Source organism: Chiloscyllium plagiosum, unplaced genomic scaffold, assembly GCF_037043375.1.
Source record: "Chiloscyllium plagiosum isolate Xiang-an unplaced genomic scaffold, Cpla_swu_hap1 HiC_scaffold_3, whole genome shotgun sequence".
Classification (NCBI taxonomy): Eukaryota; Metazoa; Chordata; class Chondrichthyes; order Orectolobiformes; family Hemiscylliidae; genus Chiloscyllium; species Chiloscyllium plagiosum.
Genome location: NW_028270141.1, coordinates 92,113,458 through 92,119,457, shown reverse-complemented (window position 1 = coordinate 92,119,457; position 6,000 = coordinate 92,113,458).

Below are 6,000 nucleotides of genomic sequence, written 5' to 3'. Positions count from 1 at the left end.
ATTTGACATGTGACAGGAAAGCAAACTTCTAAAACATCCTAAAGGAAAAAGCTAAAAGAATATCGCTTTCATGGTAGCAGCTGAAACAAAATAATTTGCATTTATGTAAAGTTCTATTAAAATGGAAAATTAATCTTTAAAGTTTCCAATTTCCTGGCGCTAACCATCTACTCTTTAACATGGATGATCAATTCCTTTATACTTCCATCCTCTCAAGAATGATCTGAGAACTCTCTGCTTCTTCCTTAAACAGAGGCTCAACCAGTTTCCACAAACCACCATCTTCTTGCACCTAGCCGAACTTATTTTTCAGTTGAGTCATTTCTCCTTTTACTCATCTCACCTTTTACATACAAACGGTGTTGCTATGGATACCAGCATGTATCCCAGATACGCCTACTTTTTTGTAGGATATGAATGAACATTTCTCCTTTCCTGATGTTCATTTTCCAATACATTGCTGACTGTATCTCTCATTGTGAATTAGAAAACTTCAACTATGCTTTCAATTCATACTGTTCTTTCATTTTCACACGGCCCATTTCCAACACCTTCTTCCATTCTTTGAATTCTCCATATTTATTTCTGGTCATAGACTGTCAACTAATATTCATGATAAACCTACTAACTGCTACAGATACCATGCCTACACTTCCTCACATCCTACACCCTGGAAGTCATTCTATCAAGCCATTCTATCACTTCCTTTACAACAATGTCCACATCCACAGAAAGATTAACAAAAAATAAATTTTGGTTCACATGGCCCTCATTATGTATGCTACATTTATCACATTTCTGTTCTTATCTGTTTCCTTCTTCCCAATGGTGTTCCCCTTTTCCTCACCTTCCACCACACAATCCTCAGAGTTCCATGTATAATGGTCCACGATTCCTATCACCTTTAGCATGATGCTAACTGCAAACACATTTTCCTCTGTCAGTGTTCTGAATGGACTGGTCTTTCTTTGATGCTCTGGCTCAGTCCTCTGCATTTCCTTTTTCCTGGCATCTTTCCCTGGAAATGCAGGAGATAAAACAACTGCCCTTTTTTTCTCCCCTGTCCTCACTGTCCTAGGGCTCAAACATTCCTTCCATGTAAACCAGCAATATCTGTGTACTTCTTCTAATGTAGTATGCCATACTTGCTCCTCAACAATGGGGAGGCCTATCAAAGATTGGGTGGCCACTTTACAAAACAACTTTGTTAAGTCTGTAAGCATGACCTTGAGTTTCTGGTGGCCTGTCATTTAATTTTCAACACTGCTCTCATGTTGACATCTCTGTCCTGGACTTGCTGTAGTATTTCATTTAAGCTCAACGTAAGCTTGGCAGACAGCACTTGATATTTCGATTTGACACCCTACACTTTGGGATTCAGCATGTTGCATAATAAGAACACTGCCTGATCCCTTTTGGTTGTTTTGCTTTCGCTCTTCTTTTTTTCAGACAGCAGCAACAGTGGTCAGGCATGTCTTTTGCTTCTTTGCTTCTTTTCTTTTCCCATCATCATTCCTTTTGACCCTATACAGTCATAGAGTCGTAGAGATATACAGCATGGAAACATACCTTTATACATATTCTAAATTAATCTAGCCCCATTTGCCAGTATTTGGCCCATATCCCTCTAAACCCTTTCTATTCACATACCCATTCAGATGCCTTTTAAATGTTGTAATTCTACCAGCCTGCAACACTTCCTCTGGCAGCTCATTCCATAAACGCACCACCTAGGACTAACTCTTCTACCAGCCAATCTCTCTGCTATTTCATCCCTATGACAGACCACCTTCTTGTATTTTCACAACCCATCCCTTACGCAAAGTCCATTAAATCTCTAACTGTTCCCATGTTTGATCAAAGTTCAAATACATTAACTCTTACATTAATACATGTTTCTCTCTCCATTAATACTTCCTTACCCAGTAATTATTTCCAGCATTCTCTGTTTTTTATTTTGAATTATCAGTATCCACAGTATTCTGCTTTTTAACTTCCTGCTTTGATCCCACCCCTCTCTTCTGCATGTGCACATTTACGTGTAGATAAAGTTTTAACTCAATTCTACCTTACATAAACCTAAACTGGGTCACTTTCATATTTGTATGCATTTTTTGTTCACGTTTCAATCAGTAACACACAACAATATATAACATGGAATTACAGGTTTCTAAAGCCTTGTCATCTTAAACTACTATTTTACTCAGTGGAAAAGCTATAATCAATTCAGATCACAATGAAGTCCTTTTTAAAACAACCTGTATTACATATTATTGGAACAACTGATACTTATTTATTACCTCTTACATTGAAAAAAGGTCCTACCGTGTTTCACAGATATACAACAATAAGTAAAAGTTGAGAATCATAATAACCTTTTTAAAGTACTTGTCCAGCTCCAGCTGGAGTATTGGATCCATTGCTGGGTTTCTGGTATGGCAGAAAGTTCTGATTAAAGGTGAGACCTGAAATGTTAATCCTGTTTTTCTCTCCATAGTTGCTGCTTGGCCAGCTTAGTATTTCCACCTTTCACGTTGTTTTTTAAATTTGAGATTTGTCATACTTACAGATTTTGCTTCTGTTGAAAACAAACTGTATTTTGTCATAAGAATTTTGGATTTGATTAATCTTCAACTTCAGGTGATTTCAGAACAACGCTAGCAGGTTGGGAAGCCTACCTGCGTCACAAGTGACAGCAGTGTCTACCACCTAAAAGATGCAATGGAGCAACTCATCAAGGCTCCTTCAACAAGACTTTCCAAACCTTCAATCTCTACTACCAAGGACAAGGACAGTGGAAGTTTGAGAATACCTTTGCCTACATGTTGCCCTCAAAGTAACACAACATCCCGAAGAACTATTTCACTGTTCCAGCATTGTTGCTCTGTCAGAATCATAAAACTCTCTGGCTAACAGCAATGTGGGTGTACTACAGTTTATTTTATGATAGCAAAGCAGAGGAAAAAAGGAATGGGGGCCGTAAGGCTGGTTCACTTTCCTTTCTATATTTCCCACAGATTTCACAGTGGTCCAGGAGGTCATGCATTTGAAATTTGATTACCCTTCTGCTTATCTCCATCAATATACTGTACAAAACCATGTTGAGGGGTAAAGAGAAAACATGGGCCTTCGGTCCTGCATCCAACTCCTCTCAGATTATCAATTTGAAACAATTGAGGGGACCAGGAAAACAATAAGCAGGACCCAGAAAGAAGTGTCTTCTTTTTACAGATACCAGATACTATTTTCAGTTCTTAAGGCATTCTGCTGTTCTACTTAAACATTAGATAGAAGACTATCAACCAACACCATCCCTGTTTCTGGGTGGTGTGAGATGACCTATGGCAGGAGACTACTTGATGTAGGTTAATTAAAGTCATTAGTTTCCAGGTTTATTCTGGTGCAAGGGTGACGAAGAAAAAAAATTACTTAATTTTCTTTATTTCTGACATTTGTATATTCTAAGGATTTTCAAAAATGAAAACAGAATTTCACTAGTGAAATGCTGAACACCATATTAGATTGTGTTTCACAAATTGATAATATTCCAGAGAATGATTTTTGACATTTTACCTGCTGATCTTGTTTTTTTTTAAAATTTAGGAACAACCATATATTTAGGGAAAGGCTTCACAGCCGTGTGTCTAATTCCATCACATTTTGGTGTGCAGATGGCAGTTTCAACTTGTGTGCATGACTCCGAGACAATGGCCTAGTGGTACTATCGCCAGACTATTAATCTAGAAATGAAAAGTTCTGGGGATCTGAGTTGGAATCCCACCAAGGCAGACAATGGAATTTGAACTAAATAAAAATCTGGAATTAAAAGTCTCATAATGATCATGACACCATTGTCAATTGTCAGGGGAAAACCCATCTGGTTAACTATGTCTCTTAGGGATGGAAACTGCCATCCTACTTGGTCTGACCTACATGGACTCCAGACCCACATCGATTTGGTTGATTCTCAACTGCCCTCTGGGCTATTCGGGAAAGGCAATGAATACTGGCCTTAAAATAACTCACAGAGGCCGGTATCCTGTCACCAAGTCTCCCTCAGAGCCAGCTCTCAGGGTGAACAGAACCTCTGACACTTCTGTTTATATCTGTTCAGCCAAGGCTCCCTAATTGGGACTGTTAATCTGGTCCAATTAGGAAACTCATATTCTATGAGATCCAGCTAGCACCACATCTGTCTTTCTTTGAGTCTGAGAATGTAGATTTTTTTTTGTAGCTCCTCCTGGGGTGTTTTGCACTGAGTCAAGGTTCTCCAACTCTGACTCAGATAAGGTGGTGTATAATGCACAGTAGTTCGCCTTTTGTACCTGCAGTGTCTCGGAAAAAAATCATTCTCTTCTTTGGGTGGCAAAGGTGTTGAGGTGACAACATCAGCTGTGTCCATCTCAGATTCTGGAGGTTTCTTCAATACTTGATGGAGAGGGAGAACCCATGTGTTCTGATCGCCTTTCTGACTGTGCTGAGGAGCTGGGCACTTTTTGCTCCTGCCCTGTTTGTGAGTTTGCAGCTTTCATATGGTCCACCTGATTGTTCAGGACTGTCACATCCACCCAAACTTTATACATCACTGTACCTGACCTTGCTGTGACCATGCCTCTTAACCATGCAGGGCTATTCTTGTGGTTGGTACAACAAACTGCCTCCCCACAGTAAACTGTCTCTCTTGCTTACCAGAGTCTGGCAGTGGTATTCCTGATGCTGTTTCACCCACACTCAGGACTGTGAAGATCAGCTTTAACCTGGTGCACAGTCTTCTCCCCATTACAACTCTGCTGGTGCTATTGCTATAATTGCATGAGGGGTGGTCTTATAATTAACCAGAAACAGGGACAATTTGATATCAAGTGATTCTGTAGGCTGTTTCTTTAAGCCTGCCTTCAAAGTGTGCACTGCTCTTTCTGCCAGACCATTGGATGATGGATGCTGTGGTGCTGTCCTGATATGTTGAATGCCACTCAACTTTAGAAAATATTCAAATTTGTTGCTGGTAAACAATAGTCCATTATCTGTGGCCGACACTTTTGGGAGTCCACGTATTGCAAAGAATGCTAGCAGTTTTTCTATTGTCGTACCTGTGTTTGACAAATGGACTCTACGCAAGTTTAGCCACTTTGAGTGGACTTCCACAATGACTAAGAACATTGAGCCTACATTGTCAACGTGTAACCGAGTCCGAACAGATCTGGGGGAGCTGCTGATGGTAATTTTTGTCCTTGTTGGCAATCAGGGCACTGCCCCACCAGCACAGCTATATCTGCATCCAATCCTGGCCACCAGACATAACTCCTTGCCAGCATCTTCATTTTGGAAACCTTTGGATGGTCCTGGTGGTGTTCTGCCAGTATCTGGCGGCAACTTTTGCTTGGGTCAATCATTCTTGCTCCCATAATGATATGCCATCCTACACTGTGATCTGGTCTCTTCGAGTCCAAAAACATTTTAATTCTGGTTCTGATGGCCCTTTAGATGCTCCTATCCCCACTATTTGTTTCAGTTTTGCCAGGACCAGATATTTCTCTGTCCAAACTCTGATATTGTCAGCTGTGACTGAAAGTGTGTCCAGAAAATTTAAAACTATTATGGATTCTTCCAGTGGTGGTATCACTGCAGGTGTATTTGCCAGCAGGACGCAACTCAATGTTTTGGCCTCTTGGACGGTGTTCCAACTTGTAACTATATGCAGTTAATATTAGAACCCAGTGCTGAATTCAGCCTGAAGTTAAGGGCGGTGCTGCCTTGTTCTCTTTAAGTAGATCTAGCAGGGGTTTGTGGTCCATTGTTATTTCACCTTCAAGTTCGTAAAGGTATTGGTGGAACTTCCTAACTTCAAATATGATCACTCAACTATCCTTCTCTATCTAGGCTTATTTGCACTCTGCATTAGACAAAGTCCTGGGTGCATATGTTATTGGGTTGCATTGGGCCACCTCTGAGCTAATACCACCCCATTGCTGTAAGGGGAGGCATCATATGTCAATACTA